The following is a 27,122-nucleotide window of genomic DNA, read 5'->3' on the forward strand; positions in this document are numbered from 1 at the left end:
ATTGCGGGCACTTAGAACCAATAACCTGAGATAAAGTTTAGCAACCGATATTAGTTCAACTAACCACATTGTCATCACACCAAAATATAGCTTAAGTGCCATTAGCACTTTCAATCTCCCCCTTTTTGGTGCATTGATGACAACGTGGTTAGAGCATGGCAAAGAGGATAAATAGATAGAAAGCCATGGAACAAATAATGATCATGATAGCTCCCCCTATATGTGTGCCCAAAAACAAGAATGCATCTAGTACACCCATAGGAGGTTCGACCAAGATCATTATTGATAATTCATGAGATTCATCAAAATAAACCTATAACGGTGCCTAGATCTCATGACATAGTGTGGTGAGCAAATAATGTGAGACCCAATAAGCATAAGAGGATAATAGCAAGGTTCAATAATAAAGCTAGAGTCTCACAATAACGTTAGAGGCTCACAACCACACAGACGGAAAGGAAATAAGAGTATCTCAAGCCAACTAAAACCAACCAACAGCGAGAAACACGAGGCTTGAGATCTCAACACACCCACGAACACACAACCACACACACCACTTCTCCCCCTTTGTCATCAAGACAACAAAAAGGAGACAAATGGCGACTCGAGACCCACTAGACAAGAGGAGGAGCACTCTAGGCATCATCATCATCATCAAAACGCCACCCGACCATTGGGAAAGACCGAGCAGTGGCCTCACTGTCGACGTCCTCAGAACCTGGACCGACCTCCTCACCAGCAGCAGCCCTTGCTGCCTTCTGCTCACGCTGAACAAGCTTCTCCTTGTTGATTTCCTTGATCTGACGATGTTGAATCGACTGACACATCTTGAACATGTTGCTCAAGGTCTTGAACAGCGACTTCTTCTCTCCCTTGGCAAAGATGGACTCGGAGCCAACAGACTTGGCCTTACCACGAGGGATCCGTGTAGTAGAGGACATGCTTGAAGTGTAAGTAGCACGATCCTCAGGCCTAGGGTTGCGCCCCTTCTTGATGGGCACATAGGGAGCAGGAACAGCTGGGGTCCAGTTGGAGTTGCGCTTGGGAACAGCAGTCTTGAAGCTGGCAATGTACTTTGCTGGACAGACGGTCTCAATCAACGCCTGTATGAATGGAGCATAGTTCAAAGTCTTGTTCTCTTGTACACACTGACACAACTCGTAGTACATGAAATCCAGAACATCCACTTTCTTCTTCTGATGAAGATACACAAAGACATCAAGCATGGAGCTCCGAATGTTATGGGAATCCCCGGCCTTTGGAGTGAGGGTATACCGCAGGATATGGCGCATGGTGTCATAGAGGGGCAAGAGGTCTTTGATTGACACAGTGACAAACGACTTCTCTTGTTTGTAAGCAAAGGCAATCTCACCCTTAGTGCGCTGCCCACTTTCCCGAACAATGCCAAACTCATCAGAAACAGTCTCTTCATCCATGAACGGGTAGGGAATGATCTCGGAGAACTTTGCCATAGGAGCTGAGCACTGATGCGTTCCGGACATCCATGTGAGGGTGAGAGCAGAATCATTGGAGAAGTACAGAGTGGCAAAGAACTGCATCACTAGATCTTCATTGTAGGGGTGGTTGAAGGTGACAAACGGAATGAGACCCAGTCGTCCCAGAGCGGAGTACACACCGGGATACAGATGATCATTGTCGCGTAAACTCTCAGTGTTGACTTGCTTGTGAGGAGCAAACTTCTTTGACTTGGTCATAAGAAGCTCATGATAGATTCTTTGCTGAAACCCATTCTTGAAACGGGGATCCATTCCCATACTCGTGGCCTTAACATACGGATGGTTCTGTCTCTCAGCCCAGATCTCTGGCTTGGTCCACTTGACAAGAGGCATATTCCGGAGGTCACGCCTGCCCGGAGTGACTTTCTCTGGACTAGACTCCTCTTCCTCTTCTTCATCTTCCTCACCACGATCATCTTCTTCTTCTATCTCATCATCTTGTGAGTCATATTCTTCCTCAGATTCATCGGAAGCCTCAACAACGGGCCGCTTTGAGGCTGCACGGCGAGCACGGCCCGGACCTGACCCAGACCCCTGACCCATGCCTTCGGACGGCTGACAACGAGCAATGGTGAAGTCCTTTGATCCTCCTTTTGCACGCTTGCAACGAAGCTCAGACCTCTTGTCAGCGGAGTCTGAAACACATGCAAACACCCAACAACACAAAGAACGAGACACAAATGAGTACAAGTGCAAGATGAAAGGCAAGGAGATAGACAAAAATCTAGGCAACAATTCCTGGATAGCCCGTGCGCATGGGGGTTTAGACCCCGTGGGCACGGGGTCCCGTGCGCATGGTACAGGACCGTGGGCATGGGGCCCCATGCGCACGGGGGTCAAACACCCCGTGGACACGAGGATCTCCCAGCGCCAGCCACTACCAGAAAGAACTCCGGGAGTGGGTGCAGCAGAGGGACCAAAGGATCTAAGCACTAGACTTCTATCTACAAACTAGTTGAGGCCAAACGAATCTAGGGAGCAAGAAATCCTAAAGATAGAAAATTAGATAGGGACTCAAGGAGATAGAACAAAGGAGACAAGACCAACAGGAGGAGGACCCCATCAGGATCCAGATCCACGGAGGAAGAACTCCGACAAGGCCCGAAGGAGCTCCGGCGAGTGGAGGCGACGACAGCGGCGCTGGAGGCTTCCTGGGGAGTGGAGTGGGCGAATGGGTGGGAATGAACCCGAGCCCCCCCCCCACGCCCCACCTCTTCAGGACCAGAAACCGCAGACCCCGTGCGCACGGGCTAAGTGAGCCCCATGCGCATGGGGGTCCCGTGCACATGGTACAGAGCCCGTGGGCACGGGGGCCCCGTGTGCATGGTACAGGCCCGTGCGCACGGGGTATTCAGGAACTTTGACATGAGTGGATTTTTAAATACAGGGCTGAGTGTATACTCTTACCCCTACTTCACAAAGCACTCGGTCTACATTTCTGAACACGCCGCGAGGAAAGTCCTATCACTATGGAAAGGGTATATGTGGAGCACTTGTACCAAAAGAGAAGCGAGGAGAACCAACCAAAAAAGAAAAGAAACACCACACCACACACATGAAACAAACACGGTTGAAAGGGCATTTCCCTACTTTATGTTTTGGATGATGATGACAACCCTTTGTGGTCTAATTGTATGCTATATGTTTCAGGTTCTCAATGCTTAGGCTTACATCGGATTGCTATTGCCTCTCGAAGGAAAAGATCGAAGACGTGTCCTCTACGCTTTTATTTTCTTTGGTCGTAGAGTACCCGTACTATCAAGAGGGAATCCTCATTAGGAAGCTCTGGGGGAATCAGTTCACGTACACTTTCCTCACCCCTTCCTTGTCTTCCTCAGTTGTGTGAGAGAGAGAGAGTTCCCCCTATCTTTCCCTCTTGTTTCTGCTCTTCCCAGCGGTTGTACCGCTCCCTGGAGCGGTTGTACCGCTGGACCTTGACGCTCTCCAGCTTTGACCGAGCGGTTGTACCGCTGCCTCCGGGCGGTGGTACCGCCACCTTGCTCAACAAAGGCTAGGACGGTGGTTCCGACCATGCACCGCTCAAGTACCGCTCAAGGCTCTGTTCTGATGCGGTTCTCGGGCGGTGGTGGCCCGGTTGATCCGGTCGATCCTTGTTGACCGGTACCACCGGTGGTCTGAGCGGTTCTTCCGCTCAGAACTTCGCCGTCCAAGAGCTCAGAGCCATGCGGTTGTTCCGGTCTTGCACCGCTCAAGTATCGGTCTCATCTCTTTTTCGAGGCGGTAGTTGTGCAGTGGCTGGGCGGTTGGTCCGGTCATTCTCTTAACCGATACCATCGCCTAGTGGCCCGGTTGTACCGCCTGGTAGGGTTTTGCAGCTACACCGTGAGTCCCAGTTGTACTGGGACAAGGACCGGTTGTACCGCTGCGGGGCTGAAAGCGCAGCAACGGCTGGATTTTTAGGGTTGGTATTTAAGAGAGCTTCTTCCACCTATCACACTCACCTTTGACCCCTCTCACTCCACCATTAATGCACCTCAAGCTCTCTTGCCCGATCTCTCTCTAGCCACCCAAACTTGTTGATTTGCTAGGGATTGAAGGAGGAGACCTAGATCTACACTTCCACCAAAGGATATTTGCTTCCCCCATACTTTCTTGTGTGGATTTTGTTACTCTTGGGTGTTTGAGCACCCTAGATGGTTGAGGTCACCTCGGAGCCATATTCCATTGTGGTGAAGCTTCGTGGTTTTGTTGGGAGCCTCCAATTAAGTTGTGGAGAGAGCCCCAACCTTGTTTGTAAAGGTTCGGTCGCCGCCTTCAAGGGCACCAATAGTGGAATCACGGCATCTCGCATTGTGTGAGGGCGTGAGGAGAATACGGTGGCCCTAGTGGCTTCTTGGGGAGCATTGTGCCTCCACACTGCTCCAATGGAGACGTACTTCCTCTCAAAGGGAAGGAACTTCGGCAACACATCCTCGTCTCCACCGTCTCCACTCTTGGTTATCTCGTGCCCTTACTTGAGCAAGATTATTTGTTTCATATCTCTTGCTTGCTTGTGTTCCTATCCTTGTTGCATCATATAGGTTGCTCACTTAGTTGTATATCTAGACAACCTACTTTGATGCAAAGTTTAAATTGTTAAAGAAAAGCTAAAAATTGTTAGTTGCCTATTCACCCCCCCTCTAGTCAACCATATCGATCCTTTCAATTGGTATCAGAGCCTCGTCTCTTTATTAAGGACTTTACCGTCCAAAGAGTATGGTTGATACCGTAGATAGTGTGGAGGAACACTCCGGTGTGAATCCGGTCTTGTCTACGGGCGATGGGGGAACCTCGGTCTCTCGTGAGGAGTTCAATGTGGCCTTGGAGACATTGAAAACCTCCATGACAACCGAAGTTGAGAGCATGTTTACTAAATTTCTTGAGGGGCTTAAACTATCCACCGCACCGTTGAAAGTGGGTGATCCCGCCAACAAGGTGACGGATGCTATCCCCGACAAGGGGGAAGCTAGTAGTTAAAAGGCTCCTTCTTCTAGTGGTAAGAATGGCACCAGCATCTTTGCCCATGTGGAACCACCACTTGTTTATGGTGGACCGATTCCTTCCACTCATTTGAATCATGCCGGTCCTCCTCCTAAGATTGTGAAAAATGAGGACTTTGATTCTTGGGTTTACCGCTTTAAACGTCATTTAAATCATGTGAACACTAACCTTTGGAGAATAATTGAAGAAGGTTTCTATCCACATGATCCAAGCAACTTCACTCCTCGAGAAGCCGCAGACAATCAATTCAATGAGAATGCTCTCTTCATCATTCAAGATGCAATTCCACCCGAAGACCTACCTCATCTTCGTCCCTTCTCCTTGGCCAAGGATGCATGGCATTGTGTTGTCTCTCTCTACCGAGGAAGTGCAAGCATTCAACCCTCCAACTATGAAGTGGTACAAGATGAGGCCGATGAGTTTGCAATGAAAGAAGATGAAGAACCTCGTGAGCTTTATCGGAGAGTAACCAAACTCGCGGTCTCACTACGAGATCACGGGAGCAAGGACACGGATGACAATTGGATCAAGCGCAAATTCCTCAAGGCAATGATGCCCTATCACAAGGCCATGTCCTCCATCATTCGTCAAAGACCGGACTTCCACACTTTGACCTCAAGCGAAGTGTTGGATGAGTTTGTGTCCATGAACATTCTGGACAAGACCACCGACAATGCGGTGCTTCGTTCCCAAAGGGCAAAGAGGCCTAATCTTGCATTGAAGGCCAAGCTCACCGTTGAAGAAGAAGAAGAGGAAGAAGAGGAGAGCAACCCCGATGATACGAAGTATGCATATCATGAACACATGGCACTTGCTTCAAGGCAATTTTGGAGCAAGAAAAACTCGAGGCCAAACTTTAGCAAAAACAACTCGAGTGGCACAAGGGGCAAGCAACGTGTAAGGACTTGCTACAATTGCGGCAACGTGAGTCATTTCGTTGCGGAATGCCCGTATGAGAAGAGGAAGACAATGGTGGCAAGCTCATCCGAAAGGACAAGGCCAAGTCGTTCCCCAACAAGAACAACTTCACCAAGAAGACTCCTCCCAAGGCTTTGGTTGTGCAAGAAGAGTACAATGAGGATGATGACGATGATGAAGATGATGAGTCGGTTGCCATGGCCTCCGTTGCCATTGCAACAACGTCACGGGTGTCTCTCTTCGACTCACCCAATGAGAGCATCACCGCCAAGTGCCTCATGGCTAAAGCCACCAACAAGGTAACCTCCAACATCAAAACTACCATCATTAATCATCCTTCCCCGACGGATAGCATTTGTAACATCCCAAAATTCTAAATTTTGGAATGTTAAAAAAAATAGATAGATTGATTGATTGTTTGATTGTTGTTTGATTGATTGTCTGAAAGTGAGTGAATTCAAAACTTTTTGAAAGTTAAATGAGAGGGAATAAAAGGACTTTCCCAAACTTTCATATTTGCTTTCTGATCTCCATGATTCAAATTATTTTCAAATACAAAACCCTTGAGCGAAGATGATATGACTTCTTCCATTTAAATTAAATGAAAGGGTATTTGAAAATAATTGAATTTCATTTGGAAAAATTTCAATTCATAAACTTCATGCAGCTCAATGATTTTCATGAGAGAAGATAAAATGACTTCTTCAAATTATATGAAATATGAGTTGGGAGTTTCAAGGATCAAATTCAAAGTCCTTTTGAAATTATTTTCAATTTGGAATTATTTGAGTTTTATTCAAATTATTTTTCTCCAAAAATAAAATATATGGAAATTAGGGTAACATGATTCCCTACAATAGAAAATTGGAGAAAAATTAATTTGAAATCATTTTGTTTTTCTTTTAAAAATGATTTTTGTTGGATTTTAATAGACCAGTAGCACTCTTTGAATTATCTGAATTTGTGTGGATTTTATTTGGCATTATAAAAATGTCCATGTTGTTGGAAATCTTTTTCTGAAATTTTGGTATATTATATGCCTATATAATATTTTCTTTTAAATTTGTTTTTATTATTTCTATTATCTGGAAAATGTTTAAAAAAATACTTCCCTCCACCGAACTGGGTCGGCCCAGCTCCTGCCAGGCCAAGGCCCAGCCCAACGCGCCAGCCTCGCTCCCGCCCCCGACCGGGACTTCTCCCGAGTCCGCCGCCACCACGACATCGCCGCCGCCGCCGTGACCGCCCCGGCCTCCGTGCCCCCTTCCGCACGCCACCGTCCTCCCTTGCCCCTTTAAAAGGCCACCCAGGGACCCCTGGGTCCCGTTTTCGCCGCCGCCGCCGCTCCTCGTAGTCGCGCCGCCGCCGCAGATCTCGCCGTCGCCGGCGCTCGCATCTCCGCCGCCCTGGTCGCACCTTGCCGCCACCGCCCTCCACCTGCCGCGCCGCTCGCCGCTCCCGACGCCGCTGCCCATGCTGCGCCGCCCCACGCCACCGGAGCACCGCCGGCGACCACGCCCGACGCCGGACTCGCCAGAGTTCATAGCCGCCACTGCCGGTTTTCGTCGAAAAGCCGAACCGGTAATAAACCACTCTGGTTTCTTTTCAAAAACCCTAGAACATTTTTTCCTATAAAACTGGTTCTGTTAGGGTTTACTTATTTAGAGAACGCTCGTCAGATTAGATCTGGAGCGAACGGTTTTTCGTTCGTTAGCGAACGTTCGTTAAATAGCCTTTTCGTTTTATTTTATATCTGCCAGGGACCCGTCTGTGATTTTTTTATAGATTAGTCCCTAATCTTAAAACAACCACATCTTTTTACTCGTTATCCCAAATTCAACGAAACCAATGCCCACGTCTTCGTTATGATCTCCTCTATCCAGTAAAACAACTCAAACATGTTTTTGAAAGTTTTAAAATTTGGATTAGACCAGATTTCAATTCAAACTTCGTTTGATCATAACTTGAGTTTCGTAACTCCGATTTAGTTGATTCTTTTTGCAAATCGAAGCTCTTGACCTAAACATTCTAATAAGGCCAAATTCACATAATTTTGGTACTGTTAGAAATTGTTTTATGTTGCAAGAGTTATTTGCTTGGTTTTGAAGTTTTCTGAATCGTCTTCTTCGTTCTTTCTGATCTTTTGAGTGATTGCTTATGTGTGGTTACTATTGCTTGCTTACGATAGATTGACCGGAGTGTGACGAGTAGAACTATCAAGAGTTATGAGTGCGAATCATCTTCATCAACATTGCAGGCAAGTTCACACTTTGATCATACTCTTTATCACCCAATTTTATGCATTAGTTCCAATCCTCAAACATTGCATGGTTAGGATGTCATTAACTGGTGGGTTGGGAAGTAGTTGGTGAGGTAGGAACCTATTACCTGTTTATTATCAAACCCTTGGGAGTTACTATTACGTTATGCTTATATTGCCATGCTATGCTCGTAGACGTGGATTGGGTTTGAGAGTATTTCATGACAGATGTGAGAGATTATTGTTAACTAAGGTTTAACTTAAGGTGGCTACTTTAATACACATGTGGGTGGATTGGTTGGGGCACCCTGGGGATATACCAGTGGACTTGCCCGGACACCTGGGGATATACTAGTGTTGTCCTAGGAGATCCCGGGGTTATCGTGTGATCCTGCTATGGTTCGCCACCCAGGCTCAAAGGGATCATAAGATTATTCATGCTAGAAACTTCCGTGTGCAGCCACAAGCTATTATGGGCTCTAGCATAGTTGATTAAGATGTGTGAACTCTTACAGTGGTAGACTAGCAGATGTAGGGGTTGTAGGTGGTACGGTCTACCCATCGTAAGGTGCAAACGCTTCTGAAAGACTATGTCTCGGTCATCCGTTTCTCAAACACCATGTAGTGCGAGAAATCCAACGGAGGAGATCGAGTCTTGTGGGGAAAAGTGCGCAAACCTCTACAGAGTGTATAAACTAATCATGGTTAGCCGTGTCCCCGGTTATGGACATCTTGAGTATCTAGTACCTGGATTATCATGTGAATCTCATCATGTTACTTTAAATGAATATTGTTGGGTTTTAATGATGTTACTTAATTGGGATTGAGAATGCTGTCAACCATTCTCAATGTTTAACAACCACCATGATAGTAAATTAAAATGTATTCCTTTGCAGTAGGAAAAAATTGGCTTTTCGCACAAACACTATAACCATAGAGCTTTTCCACCAGCCAAATATGCATGTAGTGATAGCCTTTATTCATCATTATCCTCTGGTGTGAATTTGCCAGTACATTCAATGTACTGACCCTCTGTGGCTGCAACGTCTCATGTTGCAGGATTTCTTACGACGAGTAAGTGATATGTTAGGGTTACGATTTCTACACTCAACTTTGCCATTGGTGTTGATGGGAATCCACAACCTTGTTTCTTCCGCTATTTTGGATTGAGATAATAGTATTTACGTTACTTGTACATGTGATTTACCTCTGTTATAAATCCTCGAGTACTGTGTGTGTCAGCATACCGATCCAGGGATGACACTTAAGCACAGAGACTTGATCCATTCGGGTCGGGTCGCTATAGCATTAATGAACTTGAGGGAGATAATGTGGAGGCTAACGAGTTTGAGGCCTTTATGGGAAAACTCAAGGGAAAATCCAAGAAGCACTTTGTTGCTCTCTTGGAACAACTTGGTGAAGCCAATGACATGATCGAGGCTCACGAAGACACCATCTCTAAGATGGAAGGGCATAGTCGTGACTATGCCGATGAGATTTCGGATCTTTCCAATGCTCTTGAGGAAGAGCATGGTCTTCATTTGGCTCTTGAGGAGTCACACAACGTTGATCATGCTAAGTTAAAGAAAGATTATGATCATGTCCTCATTGTTTCTCGTGTGCTAAATTCCGAGAAGGCCAAACTCGGGGTTGATCTTGCTAGACTCAAAGAGGAGTTTGATATACTTGACAAGGCCCACAAGGCCTTGAAGGGTATTCACGCTAGTCTCAAGGAGTCTCATGATCAACTCCAAGTGAAGCTAACTAAGGAGAAAGCAACTTTTCCTCATATGGTTTTAATTGATAATGCAAATGCTACTAACCCGTGTTGTGAGCATATACATCTTGTTGAGAAAAATGCGAAGTTGAAGGAGCAACTTGAGAGAGGTCTTGTGACTTGCATACAAGGCAAGAAGAACCTCAACGATCTCTTGATCAACCAAAAGGGAGGTGTGGCCAAGGAAGGGGTTGGGTATGTGCCCGACTCCAAGAACAACAAGAAGAATGACAAGACCAAACGACCTCCTCCCCTCATGCAAACCTTTGTGAGGGAGGGAGAGAGTGCCCCTGAGGAGAAGAAGAAGAAAAATGTCAAGAAGGGCAATGTCACCCCTCTCAACAAAGCCGGCGATTTTAACCCTTCTTATGTGTTATGTCGTGCTAGTGATGGGCATGTTTATGCCAAATTTGTTGGTTCTCTTCATGAGTACATTGAATGGTCTATTTGGGTTCCTAAGACCCTTGTTACTAACATCAAAGGACCCATTACAAAATGGGTACCTAAAACCAAGCATTGATCTCTTGTAGGTGTTTGCTTCCGGTGGTGGATCATGGTTGCTCGATAGCGGAGCTACAAATCATATGACCGGAAGCAAGGACTTGGTGGTGGACGTGCACAAAGTTCCATCTATGCCCACCAATGTCGAGTGGGGTGACGCCTCATCTTCTAAGGTATTGGGACTTGGCAAGGTGGTCATCTCTCATGATCTCACGATCGAGAAGGTCATGCTTGTTGAGTCCCTTGCATACAATTTACTTTCCGTTCGTCAACTTGCAATCATGGTCTTTGCCACGTTCTTTGATATCGATACCGTGGCCCTCTTGTGAAGCAAGACTCTTAAAGTAGCTTTTGTTGGGCATGTCGAGAATGGTCTATATGTGATTAACTTTTCGAAGCGACCCACTAAGACCGCGACATGCCTAATGGCTAAAGTTGATATGGGATGGCTTTGGCATCGTCGTTTAGCCCATGTCAATATGAGATCTTTGCAAATTCTCCTCAAGAGGGACCATGTCCGTGGACTAACGAATGTTAGTTTTGCTAAAGATCGTGCTTGCAGTGCCTGTATCGAAGGAAAGCTACATGAGAAGGCTCACCCTCCCACGACTATCATTTATTCAAAGAGGCCCTTGGAGCTCCTTCACATGGATCTCTTTGGGCCCCCATCCTTCGATAGTCTTGGAGGTAGGAAGTATTTCTTGGTGATTGTGGATGACTACTCAAGGTACACGTGGGTGTATTTCTTCAAGAGGAAGAGCGAGACCCAACAAACCGTCATTGACTTTGCAAATGAAGCACAACGTCAACACAATGCAAAGATCTTGACAATAAGAAGTGACAACGGCACTGAGTTCAAGAACTACACCTTGGATGAATTTCTTAGTGATGAGGGAATCAAGCATAAATATTCCGCACCATACACCCCTCAACAAAATGGTGTTGCGGAGAGGAAGAACCGGACGTTGATGGATGCGGCAAGGACCATGATGGCGGAGTTCAAGTCTCCGTACAACTTTTGGGCCGAAGCCATCAACACCGCATGTCATGCATCCAATCGGCTCTACCTCCGCAAGGGCTTGAACAAGACTCCATACGAGATACTCACCGGTAACAAGCCCAACCTCAAGTACTTCCGGGTATTCGGGTGTAAGTGTTTCATTCTCAAGAAAGGTGTTCGGTTGTCTAAATTTGAGGCTAGAGCTTATGAGGGCATATTTGTTGGTTATGCTACAAACTCTCATGCTTACCGTGTCCTCAATAAATCCATGGGACTTATTGAGGAGACGTGTAACGTGGAGTTTGATGAGAATAACGGCTCCCAAGTGGAGCAAAGTGGCACTTGTGATGTAGGTGATGAAATTCCTCCCCAAGCCATAAGAAGAATGGGTGTTGGCTTTATCCTACTGACGGTGTCCTGGACTAGGGGGTACTCACCACGTCGTCTCCCGATCTATTAGATTGGGCCGAGGACCCCCGTGGCCCTATACTCATGGGCCAGTTCGGACGGCTACCGCATACAAGGAATATTCCACAAGACTTGGCGATCAAGACAAGGACTTCTCCCCACCGGCGTATTCGGCTAGGACTCTTGTTATCCTAGGCCTCCGGTGCATTATATAAACCGAGGCCAGGCTAGTCGATAGATATACAATATATACAACAATCATACCATAGGCTAGCTTCTAGGGTTTAGCCTCCTTGATCTCGTGGTAGATCTACTCTTGTACTACCCATATCATCAATATTAATCGAGCAGGACGTAGGGTTTTACATCCATCAAGAGGGCCCGAACCTGGGTAAAACATTGTGTCCCTTGTCTCATGTTACCATCCGCCTAGACGCACAGTTCGGGACCTCCTACCCGAGATCCGCCGGTTTTGACACCGATACCAGCCGTTCCTCCGATGCTCCTGCGCCAGGGTACGAGATGGTGGACTGCCGGGACTGGAGGAAGGGCTGCATGCCGACCTTCAGCCTCCCCACCACCAGCTACAGCGCGCCGGAAAAGCGGTTCACATTCGTCAAGGTGGCGTCCACCGATTTCTACGGCTACAACATCGGGTACAACATCACCGTCACGTTTGAATACTGCAAGAGCCTCTGCTTGAGCATGTGCTTGTGCGCCGCCTTCGCCTACAAGAGGAATGGCCAAAGTCAGTGCTACACGAAAGGGGTCCTCTTCAACGGTTACATGCCGCCCATCGCCCCCAGAAACATATATCTCAAGGTGCCTACCGACCTCCACGCCTCGGCACCGCCGCCGTCCATGGTCCTCGACTACAATCTTAATGGCTCTGATGCGGCCATCGACCCGCCATACGTCGACATGTATGGGGCACTAAGAAGTGGCCCGAACTTGTCGTACCTTTGCTGGTTCGCCGTGGTGCTGGGATTTCTCGAGCTACTCTTCCCCGCCACGGCATGGTGGTTCATGTCTGGCCAGGAGAGCATGCCCAGCTCGCTGGAGGCAGGCTATCGGCTGGTCATGGGGACCTAGTTCAGGAGGTTCACATATCGAGAGCTCAAGAAAGTCACTGGGGACTTCAACGAGGTTCTCGGCCGCGGCGGCTCCGGAGTGGTGTACCACGACGTGCTTGACAAGACCACCGTGGTGGCGGTGAAGGAGCTGACAAACATGCTGCAGGGCGAGGAGGAGTTTTGGGCGGAGATGAAGGTGTTTGGGAGGATCAACCATATCAACCTGGTGAGGATATGGGGGTTTTGCTCTGAGGGCAAGCACAAGCTGTTGGTGTACGAGTACGTGGAGAACGGGTCGCTTGATAGGCACCTGTTCAGCGAGGACAGCAGCAAGGCACTGGCATGGAGAGTGTTGGGGAACGTAGTAATTTCAAAAAAATTCCTATGCACAAGCAAGATCATGGTGATGCATAGCAACGAGAGGGGAGAGTGTTGTCCACGTACCCTTGTAGACCGAAAGCGGAAGCGTTAGCACAACACGGTTGATGTAGTCGTACGTCTTCATGATCCGACCGATCAAGTACCGAACGTACGACACCTCTGAGTTCAGCACACGTTCAGCCCGATGACGTCCCTCGAACTCCATTCTAGCCGAGTGTTGAGGGAGAGTTTCGTCAGCACGACGGCGTGGTGACGATGTTGATGTTCTACTGATGCAGGGCTTCGCCTAAGCACCGCTACGGTAATATCGAGGTGGACTATGGTGGAGGGGGCACCGCACATGGCTAAAAGATCGAACGATCAATTGTTCTCTCTCTGGGGTGGCCCCCTGCCCCCGTATATAAAGGAGCAAGGGGGGTGCGGCCGGCCAGGGAGTAGGCGCGCCAGGAGGAGTCCTACTCCCACCGAGAGTAGGACTCCCCCCCTTTCCTAGTTGGATTAGGACTTGGGAGGGGGAAAGAGTGGAGGAGAAGAAGGAAGGGGTGGGGGCGCCACCCTCTCCTTGTCCTATTCGGACTAGGGGGGAGGGGCGCGCAGCCCAGTCCTAGCCGCCACTCCTCTCTTCCACCTAGGCCCACTAAGGCCCATTAAGTCCTCGGGGGGGGGTCCGGTAACCTCCCGGTACTCCGGTAAAATCCCGATTTCAGCCGAAACACTTCCGATATCCAAACGAAGGCTTCCAATACATCAATCTTCATGTCTCGACCATTTGAGACTCCTCGTCATGTCCGTGATCACATACAGGACTCCTAACAACCTTCGATACATCAAAACATATAAACTCATAGTATAACTGTCATCGAAACATTAAGCGTGCGGACCCTACGGGTTCGAGAACTATGTAGACATGACCGATACACGTCTCCGGTCAATAACCAACAGCGGAACCTGGATGCTCATATTGGCTCCCACATATTCTACGAAGAATTTTATCGGTCAAACCGCATAACAACATACGTTGTTCCCTTTTTCATCGGTATGTTACTTGCCCGAGATTCGATTGTCGGTATCTCAATACCTAGTTTAATCTCGTTACCGGCAAGTCTCTTTACTCGTTCTATAATACATCATCCCGCAACTAACTCATTAGCAGTAATGCTTGCAAGGCTTAAGTGATGTGCATTACCGAGAGGGCCAAGAGATACCTCTCCGACATTCAGAGTGACAAATCCTAATCTCGAAATACGCCAACCCAACAAGTACCTTTGGAGACACCTGTAGAGCACTTTTATAATCACCTAGTTACGTTGTGACGTTTGGTAGCACACAAAGTGTTCCTCCGGTAAACGGGAGTTGCATAATCTCATAGTCATAGGAACATGTATAAGTCATGAAGAAAGCAATAGCAGAATACTAAACAATCGTGTGCTAAGCTAACGGAATGGGTCATGTCAATCACATCATTCTCCTAATGATGTGACCCCGTTAATCAAATGACAACTCATGTCTATGGTTAGGAAACATAACCATCTTTGATCAACGAGCTAGTCAAGTAGAGGCATACTAGTGACAATCTGTTTGTCTATGTATTCACACATGTATTATGTTTCCGGTTAATACAATTCTAGCATGAATAATAAACATTTATCATGATATAAGGAAATAAATGATAACTTTATTATTGCCTCTAGGGCATATTTCCTTCAGTCTCCCACTTGCACTAGAGTCAATAATCTAGATTACACAGTAATGATTCTAACACCCATGGAGCCTTGGTGTTGATCATGTTTTGCTCGTGGAAGAGGCTTAGTCAACGGGTCTGGAACATTTAGATCCGTATGTATCTTGCAAATTTCTATGTCTCCCACCTGGACTAAATCCCGGATAGAATTGAAGCATCTCTTAATGTGCTTGGTTCTCTTGTGAAATCTGGATTCCTTCGCCAAGGCAATTGCTCCAGTATTGTCACAAAAGATTTTCATTGGACCCGATGCACTAGGTATGACACCTAGATCGGATATGAACTCCTTCATCCAGACTCCTTCATTTGCTGCTTCCGAAGCAGCTATGTACTCCGCTTCACATGTAGATCCCGCCACAACACTTTGTTTAGAACTGCACCAACTGACAGCTCCACCGTTCAATGTAAACACGTATCCAGTTTGCGATTTAGAATCATCCGGATCAGTGTCAAAGCTTGCATCAACGTAACCGTTTATGATGAGCTCTTTGTCACCTCCATAAACGAGAAACATATCCTTAGTCCTTTTCAGGTATTTCAGGATGTTCTTGACCGCTGTCCAGTGATCCACTCCTGGATTACTTTGGTACCTCCCTGCTAGACTTATAGCAAGGCACACATCAGGTCTGGTACACAACATTGCATACATGATAGAGCCTATGGCTGAAGCATAGGGAACATCTTTCATTTTCTCTCTATCTTCTGCAGTGGTCGGGCATTGAGTCTTACTCAACTTCACACCTTGTAACACAGGCAAGAACCATTTCTTTGCTTGATCCATTTTGAACTTCTTCAAAACTTTGTCAAGGTATGTGCTTTGTGAAAGTCCAATTAAGCGGCTTGATCTATCTCTATAGATCTTGATGCCTAATATATAAGCAGCTTCACCGAGGTCTTTCATTGAAAAACTCTTATTCAAGTACCCCTTTATGCTATTCAGAAATTCTATATCATTTCCAATCAACAATATGTCATCCACATATAATATTAGAAATGCTACAGAGCTCCCACTCACTTTATTGTAAATACAGGCTTCTCCAAAAGTCTGTACAAAACCAAATGCTTTGATCACACTATCAAAGCATTTATTCCAACTCCAAGAGGCTTGTACGAGTCCAGAAATGGATCGCTGGAGCTTGCACACTTTGTTAGCTCCCTTTGGATCGACAAAACCTTCCGGTTGCATCATATACAACTCTTCTTCCAGAAATCCATTCAGGAATGCAGTTTTGACATCCATTTGCCAAATTTTATAATCATAAAATGCGGCAATTGCTGACATGATTCCGACAGACTTAAGCATCGCTACTGGTGAGAAAGTCTCATCGTAGTCAATCCCTTGAACTTGTCGAAAACCTTTCGCAACAAGTTGAGCTTTGTAGACAGTAAAATTACCGTCAGCGTCAGTCTTCTTCTTGAAGATCCATTTATTCTCAATTGCTTGTTGATCATTGGGAAAGTCAACCAAAGTCCATACTTTGTTCTCATACATGGATCCCATCTCAGATTTCATGGCCTCAAGCCATTTTGCGGAATCTGGGCTCACCGTCGCTTCTTCATAGTTCGTAGGTTCATCATGATCTTGTAGCATGACTTCCAGAACAGGATTACCGTACCACTCTGGTGCGGATCTTACTCTGGTTGATCTACGAGGTTCAGTAGCAACTTGATCTGAAGTTCCATGATCATCATCATTAACTTCCTTACTAATTGGTGTAGGCGTCACAGAAACCGGTTTATGTGATGAACTACTTTCCAATAGAGGAGCAGGTATAGTTACCTCATCAAGTTCCACTTTCCTCCCACTCACTTCTTCTGAGAGAAACTCCTTCTCTAGAAAGGATCCATTCTTAGCAACGAATGTCTTGCCTTCGGATCTGTGATAGAAGGTGTACCCAACAGTCTCCTTTGGGTATCCTATGAAGACACATTTCTCTGATTTGGGTTCGAGCTTATCAGGCTGAAGCTTTTTCACATAAGCATCGCAGCCCCAAACTTTCAGAAACGACAACTTTGGTTTCTTGCCAAACCACAGTTCATAAGGCGTCGTCTCAACGGATTTCGATGGTGCCCTATTTAACGTGAATGCGGTCGTCTCTAAAGCATAACCCCAAAATGATAGCGGTAAATCTGTAAGAGACATCATAGATCGCACCATATCTAGTAAATTACGATTATGACGTTCGGACACACCATTACGCTGTGGTGTTCCGGGTGGCGTGAGTTGCGAAACTATTCTGCATTGTTTCAAATGTAGACCAAACTCGTAACTCAAATATTCTCCTCCACGATCAGATCGTAGAAACTTTATTTTCTTGTTACGATGATTTTCAACTTCACTCTGAAATTCTTTGAACTTTTCAAATGTTTCAGACTTATGCTTCATTAAGTAGATATACCCATATCTTCTTAAATCATCTGTGAATGTGAGAAAATAATAATATCCGCCACGAGCCTCAATATTCATCGGACCACATACATCTGTATGTATGATTTCCAACAAATCTGTTGCTCTCTCCATAGTACCGCAGAACGGCATTTTAGTCATCTTGCCCATGAGGCATGGTTCGCAAGTACCAAGTGATTCATAATCAAGTGGTTCCAAAAGTCCATCAATATGGAGTTTCTTCATGCGCTTTACACCGATATGACCTAAACGGCAGTGCCACAAATAAGTTGCACTATCATTATCAACTCTGCATCTTTTGACTTCAACATTATGGCTATGTTTATCACTACTACCGAGATTCATCAAAAATAGACCACTCTTCAAGGGTGCATGACCATAAAAGATATTACTCATATAAATAGAACAACCATTATTCTCTGATTTAAATGAATAACCGTCTCACATCAAACAAGATCCAGATATAATGTTCATGCTCAACGCTGGCACCAAATAACAATTATTTAGGTCTAATACTAATCCCGAAGGTAGATGTAGAGGTAGCATGCCGACCGCGATCACATCGACTTTGGAACCATTTCCCACGCGCATCGTCACCTCGTCCTTTGCCAGTGTTCGCTTAATCCGTAGTCCTGTTTCGATTTGCAAATATTAGCAACAGAACCAGTATCAAATACCTAGGTGCTACTGCGAGCTCTAGTAAGGTACACATCAATAACATGTATATCACATATACCTTTGTTCACCTTGCCATCCTTCTTATCTGCCAAATACTTGGGGCAGTTCCGCTTCCAGAGACCAGTCTGCTTGCTATAGAAGCACTCAGTTTCAAGCTTAGGTCCAGACTTGGGTTTCTTCTCCTGAGCAGCAACTTGCTTGCTGTTCTTCTTGAAGTTCCCCTTCTTCTTCCCTTTACCCTTCTTGAAACTGGTGGTCTTACTGACCATAAACACTTGATGCTCCTTCTTGATTTCTACCTCCGCAGCCTTTAGCATTGCGAAGAGCTCGGGAATTGTCTTATCCATCCCTTGCATATTATAGTTCATCACGAAGCTCTTCTAGCTTGGTGGAAGTGATTGTAGAACTCTGTCAATGAAACTATCAACCGGAAGATTAACTTCCAGCTGGGTCAAGTGATTATGGTACCCAGACATTCTGAGTATATGTTCACTGACAGAACTATTCTCCTCCATCTTGCAGCTGTAGAACTTATTGGAGACTTCATATCTCTCAATCCGGGCATTTGCTTGAAATATTAACTTCAACTCCCGGAACATCTCATATGCTCCATGACGTTCAAAACGTCGTTAAAGTCCCGGTTCTAAGCCGTAAAGCATGGCACACTGAACTATCAAGTAGTCATCAACTTTGCTCTGCCAGACGTTCTAAACATCGTCAGTTGCATCAGCAGCAGGCCCGACACTCAGCGGTGCTTCCAGGACGTAATTCTTCTGAGTAGCAATGAGGATAATCCTCAAGTTATGGACCCAGTCCATGTAATTACTACCATCATCTTTCAACTTTGCTTTCTCAAGGAACGCATTAAAATTCAACGGAACAACAGCACAGGCCATCTATCTACAATCAAACATAGACAAGCAAGATACTATCAGGTACTAAGTTCATGATAAATTTAAGTTTAATTAATCATATTACTTAAGAACTCCCACTTAGAAAGACATCCCTCTAATCTTCTAAGTGATCACGTGATCCAAATCAACTAAACCATAACCGATCATCACGTGAAATGGAGTAGTTAATGGTGAACATCACTATGTTGATCATATCTACTATATGATTCACGCTCGACCTTTCGGTCTCAGTGTTCCGAGGCCATATCTGCATATGCTAGGCTCGTAAGTTTAACCTGAGTATTCTGCGTGTGCAAAATTGGCTTACACCCGTTGTAGATGGACGTAGAGCTTATCACACCCGATCATCACGTGGTGTCTGGGCATGACGAACTTTGGCAACGGTGCATACTCAGGGAGAACACTTTTTATCTTGAAATTTAGTGAGAGATCATCTTATAATGCTACCGTCAATCAAAGCAAGATAAGATGCATAAAAGATAAACATCACATGCAATCAATATAAGTGATATGATATGGCCATCATCATCTTGTGCTTGTGATCTCCATCTCCGAAGCACCTTCATGATCACCATCGTCATCGGCACGACACCTTGATCTCCATCATAGCATCGTTGTCGTCTCGCCAATCTTATGCTTTCACGACTATCGCTACCGTTTAGTGATAAAGTAAACCATTACAGGGCGATTGCATTGCATACAATAAAGCGACAACCATATGGCTCCTGTCAGTTGCCGATAACTCGGTTACAAAACATGATCATCTCATACAATAAAATTTAACATCATGTCTTGACCATATCACATCACAACATGCCCTGCAAAAACAAGTTAGACGTCCTCTACTTTGTTGTTGCAAATTTTACGTTGCTGCTACGGGCTTAGCAAGAATCGTTCTTACCTACGCATCAAAACCACAACGATAGTTTGTCAAGTTGGTGTTGTTTTAACCTTCACAAGGACCGGGCGTAGCCACACTCGTTTCAACTAAAGTTGGAGAAACTGATACCCGTCAGCCACCTGTGTGCAAAGCACGTCGGTAGAACCAGTCTCGCGTAAGCGTACGCGTAATGTCGGTCCGGGCCGCTTCATCCAACAATACCGCCGAACCAAAGTATGACATGCTGGTAAGTAGTATGACTTATATCGCCCACAACTCACTTGTGTTCTACTCGTGCATATGACACCTAGGCATAAAACCTGGCTCGGATGCCACTGTTGGGGAATGTAGTAATTTCAAAAAAAATCCTACACACACGCAAGATCATGGTGATGCATAGCAACGAGAGGGGAGAGTGTTGTCCACGTACCCTTATAGACCGAAAGCGGAAGCGTTAGCACAACGCGGTTGATGTAGTCGTACGTCTTCATGATCCGACCGATCAAGTACCGAACGTACGGCACCTCCGTATTCAGACACGTCCAGCCCGATGACGTCCCTCGAACTCTGATCCAGCCGAGTGTTGAGGGAGAGTTTCATCAGCACGACGGCGTGGTGGCGATGTTGATGTTCTACCGATGCAGGGCTTTGCCTAAGCACCGCTACAGTAATATCGAGGTGGACTATGGTGGAAGGGGGCACCGCACACGGCTAAAAGATCAAACGATCAATTGTTCTCTCTCTGGGGTGCCCCCTGCCCCCGTATATAAAGGAGCAAGGGGGTGTGCGGCCGGCCAGTGAGTAGGCGCGCCAGGAGGAGTCCTACTCCCATCGGGAGTAGGACTCCCCCCTTTTCCTAGTTGGATTAGGACTTGGGAGGGGGAAAGAGTGGAGGAGAAGAAGGAAGGGGGGGGGCGCCGCCCCCCTCTCCTTGTCCTATTCGGACCGGGGGGGGGGGGGGAGGGGCGCGCGGCCCAGTCCTAGCCGCCTCTCCTCTCTTCCACCTAGGCCCACTAAGGCCCATTAAGTCCCCGGGGGGTTCCGGTAATCTCCCGGTACTCCGGTAAAATCCCGATTTCACCCGGAACACTTCCGATATCCAAACATAGGTTTCCAATATATCAATCTTCATGTCTCGACCATTTCGAGACTCCTCGTCATGTCCGTGATCACATCCGGGACTCCAAACAACCTTCGGTACATCAAAACATATAAACTCGTAATATAACTGTCATCGAAACGTTAAGCGTGCGGACCCTACGAGTTCGAGAACTATGTAGACATGACCGAGACACGTCTCCGGTCAATAACCAACAGCGGAACCTGGATGCTCATATTAGCTCCCACATATTCTACGAAGATTTTTATCGGTCAAACCGCATAACAACATACGTTCACTACACCACAACACTGATGTAAGGACAGAAAAACTGCCATGAGAAAGCTTTTTAAAGGGCAGATAAACTGCCGGGAGAATGGTTCTCCCGGCAGATAGAACCGCCACTAGAACGGCTGCCGGGGATTACTTGTCCTGGTAGATAAACTTCTCCCGGCAGATTTTCTGCCCTAGCCCATCTATTTGCCGGCAGTTTAACTGCCAGCACAAATAGGTTGGCCTGGCAGATAATATGCCATCCTGTTTTGTTTCAAAAACAATCTGGCTGTTCTGGGCAACATATCCCCGATTTAGAATCCAATCACAATATGCCCAGGCATCATACATCATTTCACTCAAGGTTCAATTGCAGACCTCAAACACATTAAGACTAAAAATTCAAGATCTCAATATCCATAGATGTGTTCAGTAACAACCAGCCACATTGGTAAACATAATTTACATCAGATAATAAGATGTTATGTCTTCAAACAGTATGAGCTTGACTTACAGCTACAGCTATGTCTAGGAAACAATGGCAGGTTCACACTTTTGTATATTTCTGCTCAGCCGTTTGTTGAATGGCATTGCCATATTCATGAGATGTTCTGAATACCAGACTCGCCGCCATCATGTGAAGCTGCATTATTCAAACAGGGCCACGTGTCTCCAGCAGAAGAGTCATCAAACTTGTACTGCTTGAAAGACCACAGACAAGCCTCACCCCACTTGATCGTGTTGTCACTGAACAGAAGAATCACCATGTAGACATCCTAGTTGACTTGTACAACTACGTGTTGACCAGAAGATCTTCCAGTGTGATGCCAACCTGAACAGATAAGATGGTACAAATGAAGAAACAACTTAGCCTGTGTTTGACAGTGAAGTATTGCAAAAACCAAAGTATCAAAAAACTATAGTAATTTAGCTAGTACGCATGAATACCGTGGTATTGACATATCAGAGTATTTTAAAGTATTAATACATAGAAGCCGTTTGACACAGCATTGTAAAATTAGTTGTACTAGCTGCGAAATGTCTGTTTTTCTAGCGGAGCTAGCCGTTGCATGTAGCGACCGGCCAAAGAACATCCATGCACACGGCTATAGAGCAGCACATTTTTCTAGCTAGCTAGCCAGCTGGCCAGTCCTTACCATCCGCATGCATAACAGCCGAAGCTTGCATAAACTCAACTCTACTGAACAGCCATGCTCAAGGCTTGTGGTTATCAAAAAGGACACTCGGTCAGGGGGGCAGGGCATGGGAGCAAGGCGAGTTTTCTTGGAGAGCGAGGCGAGCTGCTGAGAATAGAGGGGGAGAGGATAACAGGGTGCCATGCCCGTTCTTTTCGGCTGCTCTGTTTTTTAAAAAGAGGTCCAGGGCTCTTTTTTTAATATAGAGGTAAAACCATGATTTACCAAATACTGTAGTATTAAAACCACAATTTTAAGGGAAACCAAACACCTCATTGTAAATAAAACTATGGTAATCTCAAAAACTGTAGTATTTCTCAAAACAGAAGATGTTGGATCTCTAGGGAAAATAGTAAGGGGTGCGACGCTGACCTGCACTACATGTGGCGAGGATGAAGAAGGGTTTACTCTTTGGATGGGTAGCAGAAGTGTTGCGTCGCTACAGAGCTGCTAGTTGTGCTCTGCTCTACGGACGATGCAGACGGGTTTGCAGCGAGCAGAGGAAGTCGCATTGTGCTCTGCCCCATGGATTGCAGAAGATTCCTCTCTATTACCCCCCCCCTCTCTCTCTTCATGTGTTCAATTCCTCCTTCTAACTCCTTTATCTACGTGCATAGATCAAACGAGGAAAGCAACGGAAAGCTGGAATAAGTGTGAGCAGGATCAAACTCTGTTAGGTGAGTAACTGAGTATTACAACCACAATGTTTTTTCCATATCAATGGACTCTATGCAGGCTTGAGTATCTTTTTATTTGCATTATCTTCTTACTTAGAGTGAAACAGGTTAATGAATATCATCAATTGTTAGATCATAAATATTTTTCCATAATCTACAATGGGATGGCCTCTTTCCAAAAACTGTGACTACAATCTAACTCATTTGTTCAGAGTTCATGAAGTTTCAGATACCAGAAAGAATGTTCAATTGCATATACAGCTGGTTGGAAATCTGTAATACCTGGTGATTGGTATGTGTACATCAATAGTGTCTCTACTCCAAATTCATCAGTTTGAAAATCACAGGCGAACATGTAATGGTAGAGGCTGCATTGCTCGTGGCCTCGTTCAACAATTAATAGTAAAGCTCTGTTTCCTGCACAATGTCAAACGAGGCCGCAAAGCTGCACAGTTAGTTTCTATCTATCTATCTGCATATTTCATTTTAGGATCTTTGCGACTGAAGGATCAAAATAAGACGAGGAACATGATTGGTAGATTAGATTGAAACAACAACAGAATCATTGCAGATTGAGAGAAAAATCCAAAACAATCCTAACAAGTTCATGCACAAGTCTGTCTAGAAGAAGCATGGGTGAAAAACATCAACACAGATGGTGTGCACTGGCTATCACAAGATCTCGCGTTAAAAAGCATCTCCCTTTTTTGAGATAAAAACATCTTTTGTAATTTCCAAGTGTACAAGGTCCATCTCCCAATAGAAGAAAATAAAATAAAAGGGAGTACCTATTTAACATGGGTCTGGAAAAAATTCTAGGACGTTCGGTCACCGTCCGACGGCTAACGTGCAAGCGACACTATTCTTCTTCTTCCTCTATTACTTCTTCCTCCCGCGCACTCTCCCGGTCGGCAGGCACTGCCATGTGCCACCCAATCTCCCCTCAACCTCCACTCACTATTGTGCTTGCCACCGCCGCGGAGTGGAGCGGATCATATAAGATGTGCTTATTACCAAACATAGGAGACACTAATGTGCAGAACAAAAAACAATTAACATTAACCATAACTTCTGATGAAACAGACAACTACAAAGCGTGTTGTAACCCATTTACATGTCAGACTGGAAATGTGATGAGCTTCTAGACGTTTTTTTCTCTCAAACATGAGCTCGTAGAAGATGTTAATCCAGTGTTCATGTAAGGAGATTGATGACTAGATTAATTCACATGCTAATTTTGTGATTTTTCATTTATAGTGACCAAAAGAACTACCTCAGTTACACAAATGAACCAAGCAATTCTGGTGGCAATCAATTCTACTTGATTTTTTCTTACAGAAATGTGGTATAAATTAACTTAATCTTGTGCTTACATCAACTTGAAGGTGTATCGTCCACTGAGAGAATTAGTCGGTCTGTGCAGTCCATAAATTATACTAGTAATGCAAGAGAACATTGTATATCTAAAACTGTATCTGTAAAGTCCAAATGCAAGGAAATAACATAGGACCGAACACTAACCAGTGAAGGTTTTAGTGGCTAGAATACATCTTGAGGTCCACTTTTCATGAGGTAAGGGGCGCATCCATACTCAGCCACTTTCCTTGTGCTGCACCCTGTTCCATCTTTGTATCTCACCACTATATAATCAGATAAGGGGATAAATTCTTGGGAGGTCTAAAAAGGCCCAAAGTAGGCAACAGTCAGTAGCGACAGTAGCATCTCAGATTGCTGCAAAAAAAGTTGCATCTCAGTTCGAGCCTCAATCAATGCCAGCTATAGATAGCGCATATGAAGAAGTCCACATCTCCAACATGGATTGGCCATGGAGCTAAAGCAGCCAGAAGGGCTGATGAGGCAGGAGCATGTGGTGGAAGAAGGGGAAGGAAGGAACAGACCTGCGAGGTGGGACGGCAGAAAGAGTGGTGGCGACCGGCTCCCTGCTCGGGTGAAGCTTGCGGGGAGGACGCCTGCTTGAGATAGGAATCTCGCGATGTAGCGATGGAAGGCGTTCGACGGAGGAGGGTGGTCGGCAGTGGAGTGGCTCGGCGACGGGGCCGGTCGGTGCCGGTGGTGCTCCATGTCCGTTGGGTGCTCGGCGGCGCTGCTGTGGGGTGATTGGGGCGGCGTCGGCAGTGGACGGAGCGGAGGACGGTCTGCGGCGCTGGGGTAGTTGGGAGAGGCGACGAGGGCGCGGTGGGTGAGAGGCGACGGCGGCAGTGGTCGGCGGCGATGGATGGTTGGGGGCAGCGGTGGTGGTGCGGTGCTTGTGGCGGCGGTAGGTGCGGTCTGGTGTAGGGCACGGCGAGATTTGGGGGTGAATTTGGATTGGGCCGATTTGGGGGATTGGGGCGCGTCTTGTGCCAAAATTTTAGTCTCTCGCGCCTATTTTCCATCGCTAGCGCGGGCTTGGGCCCAGTACAATTTTGGACTTGCGCTAAAGACACTTCCTGGCACAAAACATGCTGTGGTTTACATGTCCCGGCAGAAAACGGCCCCTAGAATTTTACCGGCAGTCTGTGTGCCCTTGTTCCACAAGTTCTACCGGCAGGTTCCGTGCCCCGAAGTATTTCTCCCGGCAGTAATAAATGTCCCGGCAAATATTTTGCCCTCACGTATTTCTCCCGGCAGTTAATTGCCCCCAATCAAAGATTGTGATGTAGTGGTTGTTCCCTTTGTCATCGGTATGTTACTTGTCCGAGATTCAATCGTCGGTATCTCAATACCTAGTTTAGCCTCGTTACCGGCAAGTCTCTTTACTCGTTCTGTAATACATCATCCCGCAACTTACTCATTAGTAGCAATGCTTGCAAGGCTTAAGTGATGTGCATTACCGAGAGGGCCCAGTGATACCTCTCCGACATTCGGAGTGACAAATCCTAATCTCAAAATATGCCAACCCAACAAGTACTTTTGGAGACACCTGTAGAGCACCTTTATAATCACCCAGTTACGTTGTGACGTTTGGTAGCACACAAAGTGTTTCTCCGGTAAACGGGAGTTGCATAATCTCATAGTCATAGGAACATGTATAAGTCATGAAGAAAGCAATAGCAGAATACTAAACGATCGTGTGCTAAGCTAACGGAATGGGTCATGTCAATCACATCATTCTTCTAATGATGTGACCCCGTTAATCAAATGACAACTCATGTCTATGGTTAGGAAACATAATCATCTTTAATCAACGAGCTAGTCAAGTAGAGGCATACTAGTGACAATCTGTTTGTCTATGTATTTACACATGTATTATGTTTTTGATTAATACAATTCTAGCATGAATAATAAACATTTATCATGATATAAGTAAATAAATAATAACTTTATTATTGCCTCTAGGGCATATTTCCTTCAGAGAGAGCGGTTCAAGATTGCGTTGGGCGCGGCCAAGGGCCTAGCCTACCTCCACCACGAGTGCCTCGAGTGGGTCATCCACTGCGACGTCAAGCCGGAGAACATCCTGCTCACTCGAGACCTCGACCCAAAGATCGCCAACTTCGGGCTGTCCAAGATGTCCGGGAGGAAAGCCGTCGGCGACGGCATGCAACTCTCCCAAATGAGGGGGACGACAGGCTACATGGCACCCAAGTGGGTGTTGGGCCTGCCGATCGACACCAAGGTCGATGTGTACAGCTATGGCATCGTGCTTCTGGAGATCCTGATGAGAAGCAGGATAACAGAACAGAGGACTGTGGACGACAAGGAGCGGCTACAGATGAGCCAGATCGTGCAGGCGCTGAAGCAGGTGGTGGCGAGCGGAGACATCACGTCATTGGTGGATAGCAGGCTGAACGGGCAGTTCAACCCTCGACAGGCCATGGACGTCATCTTCAAGGCTCTTAGAGCTTGCGATGATGAGGATGAACACCCTACGTACTTGTTGTGACTTCGATCATCTTTGGATCGACTTACAACTCTGCA

General features: G+C 46.1%; 1 long non-coding RNA gene and 1 pseudogene across 2 annotated transcripts; one reads left to right on the top strand and one right to left on the bottom strand.

The window, feature by feature from the left end:
• The first annotated feature begins 2,786 nt into the window (after positions 1 to 2,786).
• LOC123044612 (putative receptor protein kinase ZmPK1) lies at positions 2,787 to 27,087 on the top strand (annotated as a pseudogene).
• Positions 21,717 to 25,542, bottom strand: LOC123064305 (uncharacterized). Of its 2 annotated transcripts, XR_006430669.1 has the most exons (5): positions 25,100 to 25,542; positions 24,723 to 24,932; positions 23,484 to 23,618; positions 22,897 to 23,129; positions 21,717 to 22,160 (listed from the first exon to the last, which is right to left on the bottom strand). It is a non-coding gene; the product is annotated as an uncharacterized lncRNA (long non-coding RNA). The 2 variants fall into 2 exon arrangements; XR_006430670.1 differs by lacking the exon at positions 22,897 to 23,129 and having other exon boundaries at positions 25,100 to 25,539.
• Positions 27,088 to 27,122: the final 35 nt, after the last annotated feature.

The sequence above is a fragment of the Triticum aestivum genome, chromosome 1A, assembly GCF_018294505.1.
Source record: "Triticum aestivum cultivar Chinese Spring chromosome 1A, IWGSC CS RefSeq v2.1, whole genome shotgun sequence".
NCBI classification, from domain to species: Eukaryota; Viridiplantae; Streptophyta; class Magnoliopsida; order Poales; family Poaceae; genus Triticum; species Triticum aestivum.